This window comes from Battus philenor, unplaced genomic scaffold (assembly GCF_028537555.1).
Source record: "Battus philenor isolate CCGP_79_NKW_IND1 unplaced genomic scaffold, ilBatPhil1.0.hap1 SCAF_12, whole genome shotgun sequence".
Taxonomy (NCBI): Eukaryota; Metazoa; Arthropoda; class Insecta; order Lepidoptera; family Papilionidae; genus Battus; species Battus philenor.
The window spans coordinates 12648059-12673930 of record NW_027181674.1 but is presented as its reverse complement, the minus strand read 5'-3'; the positions used below and the strand labels follow the sequence as shown (position 1 = coordinate 12673930).

The window sequence follows — 25872 nt, the reverse complement described above, 5'->3', positions numbered from 1 at the left end:
ATCCTCCACATTGCGTATGGGGCGATCATCTGGAAGGTTTTAGTGGGTATGAATCTCACATAACCCTGTCCTCCTCCCAAAAACCAAAGATGTCCTCCCCCAGATTTTCAAAAGGACCAATCTGATTGTCTTCAACCAGCTTTTCCCGACTATATTAAAAACGCCATGTGTTTACTTCATTAGTGAACGTCCCACGCTGTGCTTGCCGTTCCAGAGTCTCCACTTTAAAACTTTGAGGCCCCTGCAACCATCTGTTTCAATGGTTATCATGGTCTGTCCAGTAACATTTTAATTTACCAAGACGTTAGTCTACGCCGTTCATACGTCTGCGGATCTCCTTATTCCTGATTTGATCTTGTAGAGAAATCTCGAACATAGCCTGAGAGACCACATTTCTGCGTCGTTTCATAATCAATATTTTCATACATTGTATCAGCCGGTAGACGTCTACAGCAAACCAAAGACGTCTTCATGTCGTCGGTGTTCCAAGAAGGAGACCTAACCAAACTATCTCATATTATAATTTAATTAAAGTGAAAGCAGAATTATAGCTTCTCATATTATTCTTGTTGCTTAACCTCAAAATAGCTTCACTCAGTATAATTAAAAAGCCTAATTTGTGTGCAAGAAGCTTGAACACAACTCTTAAGGCGTCGTCAAACCTGGCCGCCTAGAACTATCTCTCGAAGCAGGTTCTGTAACTTTGTCGTCTCCAATAAAACTTGCCTGCTCAGAGTAATCTCAAACACCGCGTGAATACGAATGTAGAAGCGAATACTATTGTGATAGAGTTTGGAAAACTTAGATCTCAAGTTGAACAGAAAACAACAGTTTTTCCGAGTGGCAAATGTTTTAGTTTTACTGTTTGCCACAAATAAATAATCTTTATTGTACACAGATGTTTGTTTAGGTGAACAGTAAATTTAATCTGCCCTTAAATAGATAGTAAAATTTACTAATATTTATATTAGTCTCATTGTAAATAATAAGATTTGTTAATAATTATCTTTTCATGTATTAAGTTGTTATTATTATTGTTTATCTATATTGGATCCGTCCGATTCGATAAAATCTGGAATTAAATTAAGCTCCTCTAACAAGAGAAAATAAACCAATGAATAGACCAAACGTATCTTTGCTAACTACAAGTTATGTTGTCATGTTATTATTAATTAATTACTTTATAAATATTTTTATAAATATTATTTTATACTCTAATAAACATGTAAAGTCAATAATAGAGTTAGTAATTGTGGGAGTCGTATATACACTGATGTGATGTCTGAATGAATAATAGGTGTAAGATTTTGTGGGCGAGCGTAGCCGACGGGCGAACTTAGTGTGCCGAATTAGTGCAGCGAGCACATGCACGCACCGGTGACGCGGGCGCAGACCTTTTGTTACTTTTGTTTCTTTTATTTCTTTTGCGCCTTTGTTCTATTACCCGCTTTCACTCGGTCGCAGAGCACAGTGCGCCCCAGAATTCCACGACGAATGCACATCCTTTTTTGCTCGCACTCAAGCGCTAATAAAAATTTGTTCGTGTGCTAAATAAATTGATAAAGTGTTACAAACGTCTGTTAATAAGACACCAACACCTTAGTAATAATACAGTTCTAAAAGAAATATTTAAATATTGAATATAAAATCACTGACTACAGATAGATACAAAATAGGTACAGATACTGTAGATACAGAAGGAACACATTCAAACTTTGGTAAAGTTTCTTTACTGACATAAATGTAGATTTAGATGTCAAAGTATCTTTTTGTTTTTCTTTTACATCCTACCTCGTCAATAAACTTATAAGTCTCCTTTATCGCTGTCCAATTATCTCTACTTAAGACAGCGAAGGTTTACTTACTGCTTGTCACTTTGATGACTTCATCTTTGATTTGTGACCTTTTGTGATCCTATACCCTCCATTCTAGCTAGCATTTGTACTAGAAATTTCGATATCAGGCAATTTGACCGACATTTCCATTTGAGTCTTTCGTCACTTTTGTCACTTTGAGACCCAAAAAATATGTAATTGGAGGTCTTTAATAGATGTTCTTTGTTGTTGGTATTAAAAGTTTTACTGAATTTTAGGGAGTTACTTTGACAGACAATTCTATAATTGGATGAAAAACTTTACTTGATATGCGTTTAGCGTCCCGGTTTGAGAATGTCTGCCAGTGTCAATCCCAGGATCATTCAGAATTTGTTAGCGAAATATAGAAACTGTAGAATGTATAGTGACGGAGAACTTATAGATCGTGCTAAAATCTGTATATCCTACTGGATTCATACGGTACCGTGGTAAGACGAAAGTAGGCGAATATTTTTCCGCCCTATATCCACTTCGTAAATACTAATAAGGTTTACAAAAGCTACAGAGCTGGCTGGGTTAAGCACAAGCTTAGTGCCTTGCTAACCCACTCAAACGTCGTTCATAAACTAAGGAGTCAATTTCCTTTTAGACTTTACATAGTAAAGAATGTACGTAAATATTTTTTAAGATTTCATCAAAATTTTCATTTCTGTGATCTATTTTTAATATATGTTTGAGAGGAAGTTTTCTTGAATGTAAGTGTACTTATATTTGAAACTTGGGGCATATAGCTATTTATTGTTATACAGGTTTTTGAAATGTAAAATCTTAAGCATCCAGCACCTTGGTGGTAGCAGTAGAAAAAATGACGTTCTAAATAATATTGAACATACGAAAAAGTAAAAATTAATGGATTTCGTGAACATTGTTTCGTCATATATAAATTGAACATTATCACCATCGATTAAGATCCATAATTTATTGTCCAATTAATTTGGAACTCGACGTAAAGGTAATCAAATTCAGGTTAGAGCTGTCGGTCATTGGATATCTGCATCGGGCGTCTTGTTCGGACGTCGCCGTGTCAATCAGTGACCGACACAAGACGTGAATGGGCGGCTTTAATTGTGTAATGCATGCGGTATTGGTCCCTTACTTTGATAAATTAATTATAACACAAGATGTATGTCGAATGTTGAGTTTTGCAATTACTTTCGGATCAATATTTGTAAAGCTAAACTTTTAAATATTAAATGGCAATTTATAATAATTAAAACGTAGCACATTTTTAGACTTGTTGAAATATTACTTGAGATGCCTCCGATAGGTGGCAGTAGTCGATTGATATTAACGCACCGCTCAATTAATTCGGAAATGAATTGGTCAACAAAAATCATCTAGGTAGCTTACAATTTATAATGTTAAAATAATCGACGAATAAAATTCGCATTTAAATGCCTACTTGAACAAAGCTATTTGAATTTCGTACTTTTTTTTCAACGAACACCTGGCACGTTTATTTGTTCAAAATATTAAAATAGAACAAGTATGAGATATTTAAATAATAAATAAATTATTTTTTTACAGTACCTTATGATCCTGCGCGTTCATTGACGTGTTATGCTAATTCAATCAAAAAAAGCTGTAATAAGACTTCACATACGCAAGCCCGTGCTTCGTGCATGCTATAAAGGGAGTTAATCATAGACTTTAAGTCATATAGAAGAGGTTCTTGCGCAGTACCACAGGTCCGCTGTGGATCGCAAGTAATATAGAAGAAGGTCGACCTGAACACCACGTATACAGCACATCGACATCGTCGCCATTCGATAACGAACCGGTCTCGTCTGAAACGAGGTCAGATACACAGTACACAGTACATCACAGAGGCCACCAACCTTCGATCATACTAGATAGAAGCGTTGCTGGAGACTTCTTCAAACTAGTTCAAAAGAACAAGGTTCAGCTCTTTCGGGTGCCTCTGTGTCGAAATGCTGAGCGAGTACCAACGAGTGACAGCCAAAGCCTAGCTCACGGAGGTTCTTGAACCTAGTCATTCCATGATGCGTCAGCTGAAGGGATCTAAGAGTACAGCGGCCTCCCAATCCGAAGAAATAGACATATGTAACGTTCCGAGCCGAGGCTCCTCCGGAATCTTTTGAGCTTAGCTACCTTAAAAGAGATTTTAGGCTGGCCGCCCTATGCGCCCAACCTCGATCCCGCGCTATCTGTAAATACCACTGGATCGCATTAAAAATATTAACATTGATACTTTTGAAACTAAAAATAGAACTTTCAAATATAATACGTCAATCATAATAAAAAATGCCTATAATGATATTAAAATCGTGTATCACAAAGCAATATAATGAATATATAATCATGTAAGTAATAAAGTCTTGTACACGATATAGAGAACGTTTTTGTACGTAATGTTTGATTCACATTAAAACACTATTAATAAATAAACTGATTACTCTGAAATACGTTTCATTTATTAAATTTTCCTACCGGACTAAAATAAGCCGATTGCTTTTAATGGTACAAAATCCGTGGATGTAGCTAGTACATATTAAATTTGACGTTTACTTTCATCGTTATCATGGGCATAGGTGGCCTTCCAATAGGATCAGGTAAAAAGCGATCAGCGTCTTCCAACGACATTAGCAAAGACGATTGTCCATCAAGTGGTCGCACATTCTACGCTCCACTCGCTCCGTGGTCTCTGCTCCAGAACTTTAAAATTCAAGCGGATATTTATTCTGCACTCAATGTAGCCTGCCCAAGTGCAGTTCAACTTACTAATATGTTGATAACTTTTGTTCGCGTATGAAACTTCGTTATTTCTGATTTGATCACATAGAGAAATGTTTATTTTACTGAATATAAATGTAAATAGTAGGATCTAATTTTGTAAAACGTAAATGATTTTCTTCATCGCATTAATTTTAATAAAAGTTATTAAGTAAATGGATTCTAAGGATTTACGTTCCTGTCAATTTTCTGTTCAATTAACAAATTTCTTTAGGTCGTACAATTTTAATTAAATAATACAAACTTGATGTACAGAGTAATGAAATATTAGAGACTCAATTATTAAATTAATTAACCTTTATCGATGGAAAGTCGAGGATTGATTTCTATTCAATTTAATATTCTATTGTAATAAATACGAAATAAGTCTTTATAACAATGGCGATGGAAGCGGTGCAATATAAATTACTTATAAAGCTTAATAATTTCTAAACAAACTTAAGTTATGTAAAAGGTTTAATATTTATTATACATTTTGATTATTGACATCTCAAATAAATTCTATGTTAAGAATCTTGTGGTATATACACGTAATAAACCTTGGTGGATTATGTGTATGGAATTAAATAACCAATACATGAACGGTCGATATTCTTGTAAGGAAAACCAGATCATCCAGAGCTGGCTTTTAGAGAATCCTCTTCAAGATAATGAAGACAGCTCTAATATCTTGTCATAGTGGTAACGGTAAGCAAAGTTGACCAAAGAGAAATCAAAGTTGGATTACACATCTGGTAATCTGAGATCTTGAAGGAGATTATAGAAATAGTTCATTATTGTGTAAGAGCGGAAATGATTTTCAATTACGTAGAACGAAGAATCAATCGTCACGTTCTTTTTTTACTGTAAGACAGATTTTGGTGTGTTCTGGTAATAATAGTCAGTGTGCATGTGTGTGCATGGGTGCGCCCATGTGAGTGTGTATGAAAGAGGTAGCGGAAAAACAAAGTATCATGTTGCTTCATAATCTTTACAATACGGACGAGAAAAAGAGCTAGGATAGAATAGAAAAATGGCGAACAAATGGAAACTTGGGCAAAGATACAAAGCCAGAGCAAAGAGAAAGAAAGGCAGAAAGAAAAGAGATAAAAAGTAAAGATGGAGAAGAATAGGAATGAATAATAAAGACGGCCAGAGAAAGAGATAGATCAAGTTAATTATCCATTCTGTCCACTTAGGATAGAAAGGCTCAATTACGTATCAATCAATACGAAGAAACACTTTACAAAAAGGCAATAAATTTTAAATGAGGTTTCGCGAGTTCAGAATCCCGCGCGGGCCGGGGAGAGACCGCGTGAAGTTGCAAAGTAGGCGTTACTTTGTCTTTTCCAATAAAACTTACAGCCTCCCGCGTAATCTCAACGCGCCTCCGAGCCTGTTTATACACGATTGGGCAATCCATGCCTCTGTGATTGATGGAAAAAACCAACACTTTAAGAACTTGAAATATATGAGATGAAATAAACATATAATAAAACAATGACCACTTCAAAAACGCTTTTAAAATTTCTTTACGGATTTATAATAATAACAGAACCAATGAAAACAATATTATAACTTATAATTTATATAAATAAATAAAATTGGAGTGTCTTTTGGTAATATTAAAATAACCGTTTCGTACTACATGTATATGAATGTAAATATATGGTACATTTGCCAAAATTATATATTTTTTTTAATTTTTGTCAGTCTGTTTGTTCCAGCGAATCTCTGAAAGGACTACACTTATTTTGAAAGGACTTATCTGATATATAACTTAGATTTCCTTTATTTAAAAAAAAATGAAACAAGAAAAAAACTAAATAAACTACATTTTTTTGTTAAATTTCACGCGGACTCGGACGCGGGCACAGAATATATTAATATGGTTATAAGGCAGAATAATTTAAAAATATGTAGATTAATTCACATAATTAATATTAACAATGTTAATTAAATTAATCCACTACTTTATTAATAAATACCTTTCCCACATAAATACACGTATAAAGATATGTATATGTGTATATATAAGTATTTTTGTATGTGTGTATAATAATGTAATATATGTATTTTTATGTACGTACACCGTAAACTGCCCTATTCTTCATGTCTCTCATCTCCATCCAAAGGTTGTCTGGTAGAGCTCGCCTCGTGCGATAAGACCGCCTCTTGTACCTCTATATGAATTGATTTTTTTAGTTATTATCTATGGTGTGCAAAAAGTGTATATAAATGAATATAATCACAACTATTTTAAATTAATCAATTAGTATAGTAATGGTGCTGGTAGGAATACCAGATGTTAGACGAGTGTTGCTGTAGGTCGGGTGTTTTTGTAAGGTAAACAGATGTTGAAGGTGAACAGATGGAGTAATATTTTCTGTAATGATGCTTTCTCGCCGCAATCGACCGTCAGTCCAATTCGATCCGCATAACGCAGATGTCATCAAACTGTCACAGTATATAAAAAGGTACGGTTCTTCCTGTCTGAACAACCGCTAGATAAACTACTCGAATACATATTTGCCTTAACTATAGGACTATTACAATATATTAATTTATTACAATTAAGTCTAAATAAATAAAAGTAATAACTAAAAAAAGTATATACACATAAAAGATTTGAAATTCAATATGCCACGCCGGTCCCGTTTAGTGAATGCTAAATATATATTTATTTAAATCCTTTTGTCAATCTTCTCCCTACGTTTCTGTACATTTAGTTATTAATTGTACATGAACGTTTTAAACTGTGTTTCTTTAGGGAATCGAACACAAAAACTACAAACGTAAGTAAGAGGCGGCATAGGCTTCCTGCAAAGATATCTATGGGTGAAAATACCATAATCAAAGTTGGCGATCGCAGTGTAGTAGGAGAGCAGAGAACGCAGAGAACGCTGCTGCCCATCTTCTGGAAACTTCTTTATGAGCAGTGGCAATCTCACATAATTAACTCACAAATTTTGGATTATATCTGAAACTATATCTCTAAAATCGAAACCGCGACCTACGATCGCAAGTTTCGGGTCTTCTACCACTCGGCTATCACTACTCGATGCCACTGTTCTATACAATTTATAGTAAATGATAAAAGTGTAAAGATTATTATGTACGTAAAGATTTTTATATGTATGCAATAAATAGGTATTTGAATAAGACAATAGTTTAGCGCAGAGATGGTTATATGTTCAACAATTTATAGTATTGCTTAGTATGTAGTTTTAAAAATTTGAATTTCTTTATAATTGAAAATAATCATCCATGTTAATGTAACATAATTTATTTGGAAAGTAATATTATAGTAAAATATATATAGAATTTAAGTTGACAAAGTATAAAATGTTAAGAAAAAATATAAATGGAAATTTTGTATACACGGCCCGAAGCAATTCACCATCCCTCCCAAGAGGCTTCATTTACACAATAAAGCGAAGTGACAGTGTATAGGGTAACTTATTTTCCCAAAATATTAAGTACGAGTGAAAAGTTTTTTAAGTGTCTATAAATCGGACAAGAGATTTTCTTTGTCATCAACCCGGAAGGTTCCGAGGTCTCCTCTTGGGATATTTTTTTTTTTCAAATTTGAATGCAGATTTGAAACCGAACGCCATCAGCAAATAGTAGACGGTTGTAAATAGACTCTTTATATATGTTTTGTTATACACACAACATCGATCACATATTGTTTTCATTCTCCTTGCATCGAAAAAAGAACAAATAGATACACAGATGGTTTTGAACCCCAATCATGTTAAGTCTTTATTTAAATTTTTAGTTAAATAATTCAAATCCTTACATTGAATTTGGTTATTATATATTTAAACAAAGATAAAGCCGATTAAAATCATACAGATTCTTTTGATATGCGTCGCTGGAAGAAGATGCAGCAAATTCCGTGGACTGACTCCCAACCAACGGGCTTATTCATTTTCCTTCCGTACCAATAAGTTTATTCTCCGCGATTTAAAAATCATAGCCAAGGGTTTTTGGTAGCATAGCCATAAAAGACATAATTTAGGGGAACAGATGGTAACTGGAAAGGACGTGTCTGAGAGGTCTTCGTTTGGTCTGTAGGTAGGTCCGGAAATTTTCTGGATACTCATCACCGTTCTCATTCATGGAAGAAAAAAATAGGAACGGGTGGTAGTATTGTGGACAAACTTAACTCCGTGTCCAGGGGATTACGGCATTCTGCAATAAGGATAACTATGTAAGGATAATGATTTATTATTTATTACATTTAACTGGTAAAGAATGCCTACAGAACTATGTTCAACTTTGAACATAAGACAAAATATGTATATTAAATAAATAAATACTATTTGCTGGCTTGACTTTATACCTTCATCAAGGGACTATGTTTCGCTGTAGACTTTCTATAGTTGAAATGATAATGATGAAGCGTTTGTGCTAAACCTATTTACAGCAGCTCGAGGGTGTCCTAGTAAGACCCGGATCTAATCATCATATTTATTTCACTGAAGTTAGTTACGGTAGATGGGGATGGTATGTAAATTTCACCATGTATACTCCAAGTTCATATTTTGTTAGCAGTGTTACCCCAGCGATAGAGAACTGAGACTTGCGATAGTAGACCACGGGTCCGATTCCCGGGATACAGTCTCATATTTAATTCATACTTTGTACATTAATTATGTGAGATTGCTGCTCGATTGTGATCGCTGCTCACAAAAAATTTTTCCAAAGGATGGATAGCAGCGTCCTCTGCGTAACATAATACCATTCTTCGGTCGCCAACTCGCCAGTCAAGCGTAGCGATTATGGTACATCCCCCATAGATAATTTTGGAAGAGGCCTTGCAGTGGGCATCTGTACGACATAAACCTTACAAAGTACCTTTTTTATTTTTTTATTTTACACTTTGTTCAATTTCGCAAGGAAATTTTAGAAACGCATATGTATTTTCTATCTTTCCCCGGACGTCTAATTCTAAGAATAAATTATAGAAAGTAAAATAAACGTGCAAATAAAGATAAAATAAATGTAAGATAAAATTAAAGAATAAACATAAATACAAAATTAATAAAATATACCTATCCTCCTTAGAGTAAGAAGATGATGGAAAAAAGGCGAGGAAAGAAAGAAGGTATAAAAGAGCAAAACGAAAGTTATTGTGAAGAGCAAAAGTAAAGAATGAAAGATATTGTGACGCGTGAAAGTGAGTGATAAATAATGAAAAGACTAAAAAAAAAATTATTGAACAATAGTCCCTGATCCCAAAAAGTTAGGGGTACGAGAGGCCCTCAATAGCAGGGGACATAAAAAAAAGAATAAATTATAACTTGATGAATGTAATCACCTAAAAACTTGGTATAAAAATGTATAGAACACGGGTGAAGAGACCCAATAAAAAATCGAAATAGCCTCATTAACGCTAACGTGAAACAACGTGTAATGTAATGCACGGTAATTAGTTAAAATAACTACGACGATTCAACCGAAGCTTGTTTGTACGAAAGCGCTTAAAACGAAATTAACAAAGTCTACGAATATTTTTCATGTAACACGTAAAAACCGAGTCGTAGGGGAACCATCCATAACGACAACGAATAAAGCAAACTCATATTTTAATTGTGTTCAAAGGTTAATTATAAATCACCAGACGGAAAGTAATGACGCGCTGATATTTAATTTCGACGAGTGTTGTTACAGACAAGTTTTTTTTTTTATATAGCGTAAATTGTTTCGGAGCTTTAGCGGAAGCTCCTTTGGTCTTGAAAGTTTTCATTTGTTCATAATAATACTCACTAAGAATCATTCAGTGACTACTTATCTATAAAAATGTCAGAAGAGTCCAAATTGTTAGAAACCAGTATCAGAAAAACTCCTATTCACAGCACAGTGAATACTTTTATTCCATTTTAATACTCTTATCGGCCAACTAGCATAGTTTCGACTAGACAACTTATCACCTCGATGGTTATGGAACGAGTGACCGAGCTCCCGACTCGATAATCAAAACGCTGTTTCAACTCCACCACTCTCAATCCTTTTACCGGAAGTTGTCACAAAAGAGTGACGGAGTCTTGACTCCGTCACTCTTTTGTGACAACTACTTGTAGTGTTGTAATTATTACACCAGAATCAAATGGAACTCATCTTGATGGCACCGTTTAACTTAAAGCTCCTAAGACGAGTTTTTTATGGACACTTTCACATTGTCCTTGAGACAGAAGATTATACAATTCCTAAGCATTATTATCAGTTTTTAAAATCATTAACACCGTAAATTGAGTAGAGGCAGTCCACCGGGCTATCCCACGATAAGACATTAGGTTGACAATAAAAGCTATAAAAGATTCCTGCGCAAGTTGAAAAAGACATTTAATGCAAACAATTCTTTTTATATGCTAATTAACACGTTTACACTCAACCGTATGAGGTATGACAAAGACAAATATAGCTTTCTTTATGTCTGCGAAGCATTGACTCAATATTGTAAAAAAAATATTGAGGTCGAAATCGGCCTCAAACGCACTGATCACAAAATTATTGAATTTGGTGCGGGTTGAGGCCGATTTCGACCTCAAGCGGCGGGGGCCGCGGGCAGCGTGAAAGCAGCTAAGTCGACTTTAGTGCTGCGACCATAGTCGATATTGAAGCACGTGTCTTTGCGCAAACGTGTTAATTGTTTGTTTGTTATTTTTGTTAAATTCTTGTCTTTAATGTTTTTTGTGTATGTTCTGTTATATATTTATAGAGTTAGAGCCCGTGACGCCCATACATTTGTTATATTATAAAAGCTGAAAATTCTTCTATATATTTATTTACACTTTCTGCAAAACATACTGAATGAAGAATGGGAAGAGGTTATCATCGTCTTAAGTGTCCGCTAATAGACGAGGTGGTTTCCTATATGATTGTAAGTTAAAATATATGAAAACTAAGTTTTATACATCACCATATAACACAACATATATCACAAATTTAAACACAATTTTACTCTCCTTTACTACCTGCTACCTGCCAAAGCTACCGCGACCCAGGGTGTATATTCTGGGTTTGCATATACCTGTATAGGGTACATATATACACACAGGAGACTGGCAGAAAATGCCACTAGGCATTAAGTCCGCCTTGTGCATTATGTTTTGCAGAAAGTGTAAAAAATATATATAGAAAAATTTGCAGCTTTTATAATATAACAAAGGTATGGGCGTCACGGGCTCTAACTCTATAAATATATAACAGAACATACACAAAAAACATTAAAGACAAGAATTTAACAAAAATAACAAACAAAAAATTAATATACAATTACCATACTGTTCTGCACAATACTATAACAATATAAAAAAGTAATAGAAATATAACATAGACATTCATCGATATAAATTCATTCCCATCACTAATGCCGCCCCGATTCAGTGCGTTTTGAGGTCTAAAACGACCTCAAATATATTTTAGGTGTTTTCTCTAAAACTAAAAGTCAGAACCCGGGGCGAAGCTAGGTGTACTTAAAACAATACCATGCAAGTAATTTAAGCATAAAATTAGACATCGAATCACGCTCCTGATCAAATAACAACACATTTACCAAATGATTAAAACATGAGGCAGAAAAGGCCTCAACCGCACTACTAGGAAGTTCAGCTTGAGGCTGATTCGACCTCAGCCGCACCAGCTGAAAGTTCTTCAAAATTGGGCCCGCAGTGAACGTGTTAAGCGTGCTAGACAATTTTACATATCGTGTTCAGAGTTCTATCGTTCCTTTACATAACGCCATCTATGGCGATGTTTTGACACTAAGAGATCCGCAGAAGAATCAAGATTTCCGATGCAGCTTGAAGAATTGCTCATCTGAAGTAGACAGTGGGCGGGGCGCCTCGCTCGTGCAAGCAATAGCAGTTGAAATCACAATATTCGGCGACTCGAGTGGCGACCACAAGACGGTAGACGCGGTGTGGGTAGGTACCCCCCATTGGTGAACGAACGACAAAGTTAGGGTTGATCACGGTCGTAGTGGCGATCTTTGAAGGAGGTCATTACCTTGCAGTGGAGGTCCATCGACTGAAAAGAAGGAGAAGATGTCTTCATCTTCTTACTATATAATTTCTTAAGTATATCACAATTTGACAGCAACGAATGTTGAAATAAAAAACCTCCGTCCCTTTTCTGAATATCAGTTCATTCAAAGCATTATATTAATGTCAATGTAAATTGAGGTATATAACGTGTGTTTACGAAACTGAACTGTGCCCCATTGTCCTTTAATCAAACTTCTTAATTACTTTTTGAGGCTCAGGCGGATTATTTATTGAGCAAACTCAACGTTCGTAGCTGACCAATGAGTTCGGCGCCTTTTGTTTCGTTAATAGTTGATACGTTTCTAAAATAAAGGCACGTTTTTAGATAACTTCTTTTTACCTTTCAAATAGTATTTAAGAGAATTGCCTTTGTCTTTTCATAGCTGTAGATATTTAAAAAATGATAAATATTAGAAATAGAAATTTTGAATTTTTTTTTGATTCACTTCTTTATCTGTGTCAATCATTCGTTGTATTATAAATAAACAATTAAATACATTGATATTTAAAACACAATTAGACAATTAAATATTTTAAAGTTTATTATTAGTTTATATTAAACTTTAAAGTCGATGAAGCTTTTATTACTGGTAGAGCTTTTAGTTTGGATTCAACAGCTTCTCTGTTTTGAAAATTGAATTTGTATATGAAAAATAATAAGCGTTAAACTATATTATTTCATACTGTGTTTTTACGCTGCACTTTTATAATAACTACCAAAATTCTAGAACATACTTGAACAAACTAAATCTCTAAAATTTAGTTTCACTTTTAAACTTAACTCTTAATAAAATTAAAATGATAAAAAAAATTAAAAAACTTAAATTTAAAATAATTAGAATGCTAACCAAAGCGTACGTAAAAATTAAATATATACCAGCCTTAATTACAAGGAGTCGTTACATCATCATCATCACTCCGACCGTAAAACGTCCACTGTTGGACGTGGGAACCTTCAATTTCCAATAGGACAGGCACACATTTTGCCTCTAACTACCTTCTCGATCAACTACCTTAACAAGGTCGTCATTTCCTGTTATTGCGATACGCCCTACGCTGCGCTTACAGCTTGCCTGCGGTACGTGTTCTCCGCTTCAGAACTTTAAGACCCCAGCGGCCTTCTACTCTGTGACCACATAGGACTGCCTTCTGCTACTACACAGAATCATTGCTAAGAACTAAATAGTTAATAACGTATCTATGTAACTGTATTTATTCCTTTCATTAATGCACTCTTGTCAGATGGGTTCTGGTGCCCCCGCTGCTATCGCTATATGTCGCCATGTAGACCGGTGTGTGGCGGAGTTAGAGCATTCATTTATTGACATTTTAGTGACTGTTTTCATGATGTCTGTCCATCTTATTGGAGAGCGTTCACAAGATCGCTCGCATCCTTCCACCAAACTTTCTACAGAGTCCTTATTACGAGTCATATATCCTAAGAACTTGTGGATTCGTATTTACATAGTCAACAATGATTTCTCTTTATGTTGAGTTCTTTGAGGATCGAAACGTACGTTCATTGTGCTGATTACGGGGTTCTGAGCAAACGTCTCTAGCACCACATTTCCAGATTGTTAATTTTTTGACGATCCAGAATCCTCTGCGTCCAAGTCTTAGCTTTGTATATGTAACTGTTATTGTATTTAACTACTTAAATGACAATTTTTTTTTAAATTTCCCAGAATTTTTCCGTGATGTATATGAAAGATTTTGTTTTAAAATGAGTTTTGATTATAAATAACTAACAATGCTATATAATAAAAACTGCCGGAAAGTCCGTGGTCAACATGCTAATAAATAATAAAAAAATATTCAGCAACATTAGCATTCTGTTAACGACATTAAACTAACATATCATAGAGTAAGCACGCTACACAGGATTCGCGGTTACGTGTAGTGTGTCCACATCGAGCGTCTTGTTCGGACATTGTCGCGTCAATCAGTAACCGATATGGGACGTGAATGGGGGCTTTAATTAAGTAATACAGATCAGCCGTCAGTGCGAACGTGTATCGAGTTAATTATGACGATAAATGAATACCACACGTAATTATAATTCTGGCTACGACTCGGGGTAAATAAGATTAGGCGTGTGAATGAGACATGTTATGTCATTGTTGTAAACGCAATAAATAATTGTTAAAAAACAAAATCAAATAACTGTAACCAATAAAAAGCATGCAAAGGTAATCTTTTACATATTTTACCTTGTAAAATCTTGATTATTTTTAATTTTTTACTCTAACATCTCGGTGCGATTTGCCTCGCCTACTTCCAATAAAGATGAGAGCAATTCTTCGAGCTACGTCGGTGATCTTGGTTCTTCTGAATGTAACCTCATTTCTGGTTCAATCTCGCAGCGAAACTTCGACCATATCCCTCTCTATTGCTCTCTGGGCGTTCTTGAGCCTACTTACAAGGCCCGTCGTAAACGAACACGTCTCGATTCCGTATATCACCGGCAACACATTGGTCAAAGACCTTCAGATATCTTTGTCTTTAGATATCCATTGTGACTTCTGCTATATCTTTCGTACAATAGCACAGCTTTATCACACACTATGTGGTCTGAATTAGGTTTTTTCATAAGTATAAATGTTTAGCGCAGAAAAAATATTATCTGTTAGTGCAGAAAGTTTTTGATAGGTAATTCTTTCAGATTAAAATAAAAATATTAGCACGGATAAATCCCCATAATTATCGTTACAAATTTGATCAAATTTTCAAATGATATTTTCATGTATATATTGACTGAAAACCTTTCATTTTCATATCAGGTAGTCATTTAATTAATTCCCGACATAAAATCGTGCCAATAGCCGGCTGTAATTAAACTTTTTAATTATTCCCGGAGGATTATTTATTTATTAGACGCTGAATACCACTCGGAATATTTAACTTCGGCTGCATTTTTGTAATTCTTGCCCTCGTTTCTTCAGACATATTTTTTTTAGATTATTTAGTCCTGTTCACAACGAAGAAAAAGCTATTTATGATCCTTTCAAATTTATCATTAGTTATTTTTACATGTTTCCAAAGTTATTATTTGTGTCGCACACGTGTCACACTAGAAAGGATTTTATAGTTCAAATTATTGAGCGCTATTTTTCAAACAGATAATTTTTCATCGCTCTGCGGAAAATTTTTAGACATAAGATTTGAAGTTTAAAAAGCGAAAAATATCAGTAATTTACGATTAAAACTAAACATAATCATTGTAGTGCTGTTTATTTTGCTGTTTATTTAGCCTTTCATAATCCAGTTAAATAAGTAAATATAAAAATATCTCAAGCTTATAGTGCTACCGAAACCGCTGTATCGCGTTTTAAGAATTGCGCGGCGAGACGTAGAGAGTATCTGATGCTGTGCTTCGCTAATACGCTGTTAATGCCCTGTCCTGTTTGTCCTGTTTTCCTCCCCACCTCCCTGCGCTTCCCTAAGGCGCGGTACTGCGGTTGCGGTCGCGGTCGCGGTCGCACTATATCGTAAAGAGGTATGAAGTTAGTTCTTTCAGCGATCTACCTATTCATACCCATTTGACATTTATAGTTGGTAAATGTCAACGAACAAACAAAATTTGTCTGACGACCTAAAAGTACAAACCCAGAAAAAAAAATGTAAAAAATACACTATGAATGGATTATGTATGGTCTTAAAAACACAATGACATGTTTACAAGAATGATTTCTTAAGTCGTTTATCGTTCATGCCTCTACACAACACGATCTGAATATAAAAAAAAACATCGCGATAAATCCGGGCATTATTAACCTGGCAAGAATATAATTTGACAGACGCTGCCATAAATTCGAGGTGCCTTTTTAAAAATTACAAAACGTCTCGTCTTATGGGACGTGGGACGACGTATTATTAAGGTGAAATTTATATGACTACCGATGGCAAATTATCCTCTTATGGGCCAATAAGAATTATGTAAAGTGACCCCCAGGCCGCTCTGTAGACAGCCGCTTCGAACCTAATTATAAAAGATTTTAATAATTCAACTCGTAACTTCTTGACTTGTCCCGTCGAAATTATTTAATGTTCGTTTTATTGCTCGCCACGTACGGCATTTTATTGCGAGAGGTCGACAGGCTATACATGTGATTGATTGATAGTTCTGTAAATGTTAAGAGATTACCTTTTTTGAAATATTTGTCGGCGAAATAGTCTTGCGTAGTATTTTTTTAATAGAGCGATGTCAGGTTTGCCAATATAACTCACGTAATGTTAATAATTATTACATAAAGGGCGATTCTTTGAATTTATAGCTCTTTTATCAGCAAACAAGTTTTAAACGTTTTTCTCCTGTTTCCAATCAGCCTTTATAAAGCGATACTCTGAAAAAAGGTTACATTATTTTTTATCGGTATGCTAAAGACATCTGGCAGTAATAAATCTGCCGAGACAGATAACAATTAAATTTAAAATGTAGTAGTAGTAATTTTGAAAACGTACAATATATTTATTAATTACGCTATTTAATATATCTAAAACCATTGATTTTTAAATAGGGTTTACCACGCATTAATTCACAGCAAATAATCTACACATTCACCATTTTTATGCTATGCTTATAAACAGTCATCCTGTGTGAAATATCCTTTAGTATTGTATTTTAAATTTCGTTTTTTTCTTTATAATAGAACACACTGAGTTGTACTTGTATTGTTACTGGTAAAAATAATTAATTATGGCGATCTTCCAGAGGTTTATTCATACAAGTTATGTGTGAAGTTTTTAAAAAAAATCACATTATAATGTTGCACATTGTAATATTTCGTTACAAATCATTCACTGTAAGAGTTTCGTAAATATTTAACAGTCAGTATTTTTGAGACTAAATCCATAATAATAGACGCTGCACAATACTCAAAAGCTTTCGTGAAACTTTTTCAATTTGAAGGAGGGCCCCGAAAATAGCGGAAGATCCAATACAATACAGCTTATTGCAAACGCTCTCTATTATATTAGAATTTTCCCTTCGATGTCCTATTCAAATATCTACTTCAAAGAACCTTTTTTTAAAATAATTAAACTTTAAAATTTTATACAATGCAACTAAATAGGTGAACATAAGATCATTTTAATGAATTTAATACGGCTTCTAAGTATTTTCTGTAAAATCCAACCAGTTGTTTCGTTATAATATTTTAGCCCAAAAGCATTATTTCACTCAAATGAGTACAACATTCTGAATGTTTACACATTAGAACATTCAGGGTAGAGCTTCCAAAAGACATACCAAAAAAAACCCTGAAAAATGTTTGAATGTAGATGCCGGATGCAAGCCGCTTCCAACTGACCTTATTTTAAATCCATGCGGGAAATTTATGTCCAGAAATGGACGTCTAAAGACCGACATGGTGATTATGATTCAGGACTTATAGAACTTACTTTTTGTACGAGTAACATTAGAGATAAAACATACAGTAATAATAACATTAAAAAAGAACAATGCGCAGTATTCACTTTAAGCAACTATCGCCACGCTTGGCTACTGGGAACTTGCTAGTGGGCAGTAGTAATCTTAAGTAATAAACGTATGAGGAAATATCGAACCTAACTCTACAGCTGGGCTACCACTACTCACAATGAATCTTGGTTAGATCGATTTCTCACAAATACTATGATCTAATTAATTATCATTTGTTACTAAATTGAGAAAAAATGTGAAAATATGACATGAAAAATTACGAAAAACTGATTGAATGTATTTCACTATAATAGAACTAGATCAATATTTTTAAGGTTTCTATATCATATAAAGTTTGTCTACGTGACTACTTCAAACCGTAGATAGCAAATACAAATATTTGACCAAAAATATTATATGAAAACACTACACAAAGACAACCCCATTGCTCCATTCTATGAAAATATTACAAGAATCCCTGAACCAACTCAAGCCCGCGTTTAAGAATTTGTTCTTTCAGAAATTGCTTAACGTGTATTTATTTACATATATAAGAAATAATATACATTTTTGTTTACAGAACGATTTGAGAGAGATCATAGTAATTGTTATACTTTTTAATTATATATTTTTTGCATAAATAATACTAATATATTTATTTGAAGTCATAGAATTATCAGTTTCTTGCAGCATAATTTGATCCACGAGTTATTGTTTATATCTATAAATATAATCATAAATCCTTAAAGTAATGCGTGTTAATGGATACTTAATTTGAGTCAAATCTAACCCTATATATACATATATATATACGTTAGTTCACTAGGTTGGTAATGTTCCAATTGCTTGACCTCTCTAAGCAATTGGAACAGAAGGTGAAGATGGGTAAATATTGCAAATAATAATATTCATCGTTAATATATTATAAGCCTGTATTTACCTTCTTCTATATACATGTCTTATTTAATGTTTTTATCATGAGTGATCGTCTGGTCATCCATCATCTTCTGGAGGTAGACGATCTATCAGGAAAGAGAGATCTTTTCTTCGTCTTAAATTATATTTTCTTCCATCGCCTCCGACGCAACAGATCTGACTGTCTCTCTATAACTTCGGATTGTCCTGAATTTTTTATAACAAAATCATACACTATATCATATTTATCTTCATCATTTTGTAAAGTAAAACATGTCACTACAATAGTAATGACAATGTCATTCAAATCGAATTATTTTCTCAATTACGTTTGATTTTTATTTTTATAAATATATTATCTTGTCTAATTTTTAACTGTAGTCCATTTCGCAGTTTAGATATTTTAATAATATTAATTGTAACACATATGAAAAATAAATTACTAAATTTATGTAAAAATATCATTTACTTCTGTATAGAAACGAGTAGGTATAAGAAGTCTTAGTCGAAACGCCTATAATTGTTGTTAAGCCGGCCACGGTCTACAAAACTAACTTGTTGACTTGCGATACGGAAAACGAAAGATACAATTTCTTTATTTTTACACTCAATACTCTCTAAGAGGCTCCGAGTTCGTAAACTAAATAAATAATAAGCCTTGGCCGTTCCGGATAAGCCGCTTACACAAGTGTGAGTTATAATTGAAATCATGGCAGATGGAACTATCTACGAAGAATCATTTAGGTAAACAGATTTTTTTCTTAGAATCTTTATGTTTTCTATATTCAAGTTTAAATGACGATTTATTACCTTTACAAAATGAACGATACCTATTTAAATCTTTTTAATACATTCTTACGAGCAGATGGGCGTGTAAAGTTTATTGATATGAGTAAAAGAGAGAAATCTTCACTACCGTTGCAGTATTTTTTTCAAGTAATTACAGATATCGATTGACATTCGCTTCACACTTGCGTCATTTAACTGAAAGATTTCATATACGAAGACCTAATTGTTACTGTAGGAAATTTCCTCCGGTCGCTAAGCGGACTATGGCTGTATCGTTTTCTTTATGACAAGTGAGGAATACACAAACAGTGTGAAGGCTAGCCCACACGTAGTTTTGACTAGCAAAGCTTTATGGTTCCTTCGAAAACCTCTGATCGAAATAAGAACAGCAACCGATAATATAGATATTCGACATTTTCGAGTGACATTGACCGTTTATAGTCCAGTTCAAAATATATTTTAACTTTATATATATCCCTAGAAAAAGCTAGGCACTTAACAAGTTTTACTTGCCATATAATCTTTTAAATATTTTTAAGCAGTTTCAATTAAACCTTATTTTTAGTTACTATGAGTTCACAGACGCCAAATATAGGTATTAAGTCATTTTACCTTTTACATAAACATTTTTTAATTTTCATGGTTAGGTTAGGTTAGGTAGATATTCTTTTTTTCTATTAAAAATTCTTGTTTCATCATTCGTGCAATTAAATTAATTTTAGTTGTTTTGTTTTCATCATATTTATAATACTTAAGTTTAATTAATTACGTATACACACTTAAAAGCATAACGTGTTGGAGAAAAGATTTTATAATTAAATTTTAAAATATTAATTTTACTCTTTAAAAAGAAATATATTGGCAAAAGCTTTAGCAATATATAAAGTTAAAACCGTCTTACAAAAGAGGTTTACGAATAACATAAGCTCGGTGACAAAGTAACTCTAGCTAGTGAGGTGCGGGCTAAAAGCACCAATAGTTGACCGCGAACACAATTACCAGTTGTACCTCACATTTACCGAGAGGTTAAGCTCTTGAAACTAAAATTAAGGAATTCTTGTGTTACAGAGCTGCATACAGAGCTTCTCTGTGCCACTGCTGAAGTTATTTCAACGCTCCCATATTACCCGGACAACAGAAAATGTCGCCCTTTGTCTCTTTTCATCTTTTATTTCTTATAGTGAAGCAATTATTAAATCAAAAATAACAAAAAAGTTTGATCACCATTTTTATAATAATTACTAACACAGCCTGTTCATTACACTCCCGCTAAAATCAATCATATTGTTTTAAAAATTAATAAAAGAGTATATAAAGCAAGAATCAGTTTGGCCACTCCTATAATATATATACTTCTATATATATATGCATACTTCAACTTAAAACTACGACGATTTTACACTTCGAACTTTCGAACTTTATTTTTCACTTTCATAATTGCCTTCAGTAGTAAAAAAATTAATTCACAAGTCTTATTATCACTTAAGAAATGCTTCACATTACATAATTAAAATTTTAAACATAGTATTATTGGCTTGTTTGTATTGACATCTTAATTCGGACTAGCGCTGAAGACGCTTGCTTTGGATTGCTTTAAAGTATATGAGCTCGAGTACTCTCTCGAAAGCCACACGTCATTTTAAGACTCGCATCTAGTACAATATTATGTCTGTTGATTTTACTGCACCGATCAATTACGCCATGAATTTTTTTTAAACTAATATTAGAAAACGTTGTGGAGTGTTCTATATTGAATTTTAAGAACTATTTGTTATATAAATAGGTGTATATTTGATTATATTCTTAATAAAAAAACATAATGCGGGTAACATCAAAGTTTAACCACTACTGCTTAATAAGATATATAAGTTACATGATTGTATTTAACAACATACAGAGAGCCCACGTAACATAAAATCTTTCGTAGTTGTTAAATGTAATGTAACCTAATGTATTGTTATCAAGCTCTAAGAATCGGTTACCATGTTACCAATCAATATATATTTTTTCTTGTTCATTTTTACTTTGTTTTTATTATTTATGTTGCATCTTAAAAACCTAGTTTTACTTCTTTTCTCATTCATTTAAGCTGAGATATTAATAATAAGAAGAATTATTGTAAATTAACAATTCTTCTTTACAGCCGCTGGACGCGTACTACAAGGAGTAGGCCTCCCCCAAAGATCACAACGATTACCTGTCTTGCGCCGCCCATGTCTATCGACTTCCCACAATCTTAACTATGTCGTAGGTCCATACAGAGGGGGGGCTACCCCCGCCGCGTCAACCTGCTCGTGGTCACCACACGAGAACCATTCGGACCCAACGCCGATTGGTTGCACGAGCGATGTGCTCCGCCTACTGCCACTTTGACCATTAGCTAAGTTATATCAACACAACTAAACGAAATGAACCAATGAAAACATGACAATATGAAATATAACTACGTCTTAAAAAGTAGGTACTATGTAAATTTATTTTTATATAACTTTGATTTGAGATGTTGATAAAGAATGTTACTGAGTTTAACATGATATAGAGGGTGTTGTTTGTTGGTTATTTGATTTAATTTCTATTATAAATATTATAATGACTTTTTGTTTTATTTTATTTTTTTTAATTTTATCACTTTTTTCTTTAAATCAAGATCAAGAAAATTTAGTTTTAAATATAACCGAAGCTACAAATTATATGTAAAATTCAAGCGGTAAACATACAGTCTCTCAACATATTACATTCTCATAGTCATTTATAACGTGTATGGATTTATGTTGCATAGCATCCAGATTTATGATTTTTACACCGTTACTAGACGAGAGAAGCAATACATTCTTATGATAGCAAGTTAGTATGTTACTGCTTGACGGCAAAAATAGATGCAGAGATCGTAGATGACTTCTTTTAAGAGAAATTTACTTCATGGTGTAGTTATGGTGCTTCCGTTTTTCAATGATACATATACATACTTCAGAGAGTGTGCAAAGAAAAAAATATAGCAATAGTTATTGTAAATGTGTGTTACAAAATAATATGTAACCAGTTAATATTTTATCTATCTTAATAAAATCTAACCAGAATTAATGTTGGATAATCTTCCTTGCCAAATAACCTTAAATTACGTGAACTTCTACCCACTGAACACCCACAGTTTGAGATAATGATGTCAGTCTATATCGCCCGAAGACGAAAAAACGGACTAGAACTTAGACAAATTTCATAGATTTCATTTTAAAGAACAACTTTGGGTCGTTTATTGAGTTGAAAAAGAATTTTTGAATTCAGTAAATCAATAAACCAATAATCAAGCAGTAGTAGTCGTGCAACAAATGTGCATGTGCGGATGTGGCTGAATATTGGTCCCTTTCTTACTTAGGATGGACGTTCGCAAGGTAACGCCTGATTCCATTAAATAGTAAATCAGTCATTTAATTGAAAATTATTTGCCAAAAAGCTGGGTATTCCGGGGAAAGTTCGGCAATACACCAGGACACTTCAAAGTCTGTATTTAGCATAAATCCAGTCATGTGTACAATGTCATCTGTAGCCATCTGTGGAATGGATCGGCAAAGTACGACCTTAAGGCTTAAGACTCCATACAGAGACGAGCCAAGAGGCTGGTTAGTGACGATGCTTTGTTGAGTACTAACCTTAACAACTCGGACCATTAGCGAAATGTTGCCTATTTATCGGTATTCTAGAGATTGCATTTAGGAGAGTATACGTCGAAACTACACACATAATTTCCCTATATCCGTTCTTCCATCGGAGAACAAGACGAATTCACGACTTCCGTACACGGTTGAAATTTCTTCCACCCGCACTTAGCGTTTTGCTATTACTTTTATAATACAAACAGCTAAGGTCATTGTTTCCAGGAAATTATAACTTAGGAGTCTTTAAGACAAGAGTGAATAAGTTTCTTCTGGGCAAGCATATACCATCGTAGGTCACGGCATCACTTAAGACAGTAAAGGTTAGAAAAAAATAATGCTATTCGCATAAGAGACAGTAAAAAACATTAGTCGTGTAATAATTGTGTATATTATAGAAGATTTATTGAAAACTCTACATGAAAACATTACGTCATTAGCCGTTAACATGTGTTATAATGTTTTTATATTGTAATACTGGCATACTGTAAGATATTTCAAAGTAAAAAAAAAAGTGTCGTTAGAACTCTACATTTATATATACTTTATATGTACGATCGACTAACAAAACAATAGAGCTGGCGGTTCGTCAATCATTCGACTCTGTGTATTCGTTTCATTTTTCCTCGTCGCTCCATCGAGCTCCGGCCGCCTATCTGCCAGAAACCACACGGTTCAGCATTTTCGAAAATCGATAATCACACAAAATTAAACTTAAAAATCTTCGCATTAAGCAATGTTATCACTTAGTCGTCGGTATTATAATTTTGTCACGTAACAAAACTCTGCTTCTATACGAAATGTATGTTGCATTATTAATCACGTACCTATCCCTGTATGGTAAAGAGGATTATAACAAATTACGGTCTTGTTAGGCATTCAGGCCCGACGTCATATGGCTACCAATCAAACAGCAGTTCTTAATGTATACTATATTTAGTTACAAGCACATTGATTTTGTATTCAGTTAATCCTTTGTAATGGTCGAATTTTAATATTTCGCTCCAATTTTAAACGTGTAATATAGTAAACAAAAGATAAATTTTACAATTTAAAAATTAAGTAATTTTTAGTTTTAAAAATTGATACGTAAATCTGAGACCTTTTTTATGGGGTGATTGGGTATAGGTGTAAAAACTTTAAAGACGTGTATGTATAGCTTATTTGTTAGAAAGTTTTTACGCCTATATTCTATCGCCTTGTTATACAGGGCTGATCACTTTGAAATATGTTATTTTTATTATTGGAAAGCGACTGACCAATATTTTCTGACGATACAGTTTACAGGAACAGATATAATTAGATTGGATTACTATATATTATAATTAATTAAAGTATTCCTAATTTAGAAAAAGCTTTTTATTGTCTTATAAGAAAGAAAAGAAACTAAGCAAATATATTATAACGTAATGAAAATACTTTTGTTTTAAACTTCTGAAACCATTATTATTATTTTAAGACAGTGTGTACCGTACATTAAATAAGCTAAATATTCACCCATTTAAATCATTCGTATGTATAACTAATCTGCCTGTATTGTGAGTAGAATAAGAAGAAATCAAAAGTGAAAGCTCTAAGATTCGAAAGATAACTTAAGGAATCAACCTGTGTAGGTTATTATTGAATGTCTAAGTTAATATATTTATCTTAACTTATGAACAAAACAACTAAAAAATTCTACAAATAAAATTAAATAAATCTAATTAAATTAACAAGGTAAATATAACTTTAAATACAAGTGTACAGAATCAAAACTATTATGAGCCGTATGAGAATCTGTTACACACATATGAATATTTCAAATTACGAATTGCATGAATGTATGTTATTACAAACGAACCAATATTACCTAGTCGAACTTATTAATATTCATTTTGAAGTGGAAATCCGGCGTGCGAATTGATACAGTTGAATCGGTAGCGTATTCCTAAAATCAGATGTTTAATTACATTTGCATAAACACAAATAAAACTAATGTTTAGTGATAGGTAGCATAATATGGATGATGGGGGTGGAGGGGGGAGGAAACATCAATGTATTGAATTAGTGAAACAGCTACGCCCATGGCTGGATAAACAAATACTGGAGGCGATATTATATTTGTACTGTTAGATTGAATTAACATTCATGCGAATGCTTTTTTTTTATTTAAAAAAAATTCTGAACTCATTCTTAGTCCGTTACTGAACTAAAAATGTGTTCAGATTATGAATTCACATTATTTGTACTCCTAGTTTAATTCATCTTTTACATATTCAAAAATTTGTTTTTATTTACACAATTTGTATTATGAATTCTTTGTTTATTAATCTCATAATTGAATAAACATATACGTGACATGATATTTGTACCAGTTATTTAAATAAGCTTTCATATGTGCGAAATTTTGTTCTTTTTTACACCGTATATTCAAATCATGGTTTTCAGTATAAATTAAT

The 25872-nt window shown here is 33.4% G+C and overlaps 2 protein-coding genes across 2 annotated transcripts in view; both read right to left on the bottom strand.

Annotated features, from left to right (window-relative positions):
* LOC137932780 (kinesin-like protein CG14535) overlaps positions 1-25872 on the bottom strand; it is a 326319-nt gene that overhangs the window by 298546 nt on the left and 1901 nt on the right. The window lies entirely within an intron of this gene.
* Positions 6716-25872, bottom strand: part of Ent1 (Equilibrative nucleoside transporter 1) — a 466176-nt gene continuing 447019 nt past the window's right edge. The window contains exon 8 of the transcript XR_011109107.1: positions 6716-6788. The gene's annotated coding sequence lies outside the window, so the exon portion shown is untranslated. The remainder of the gene's footprint in view (positions 6789-25872) is intronic.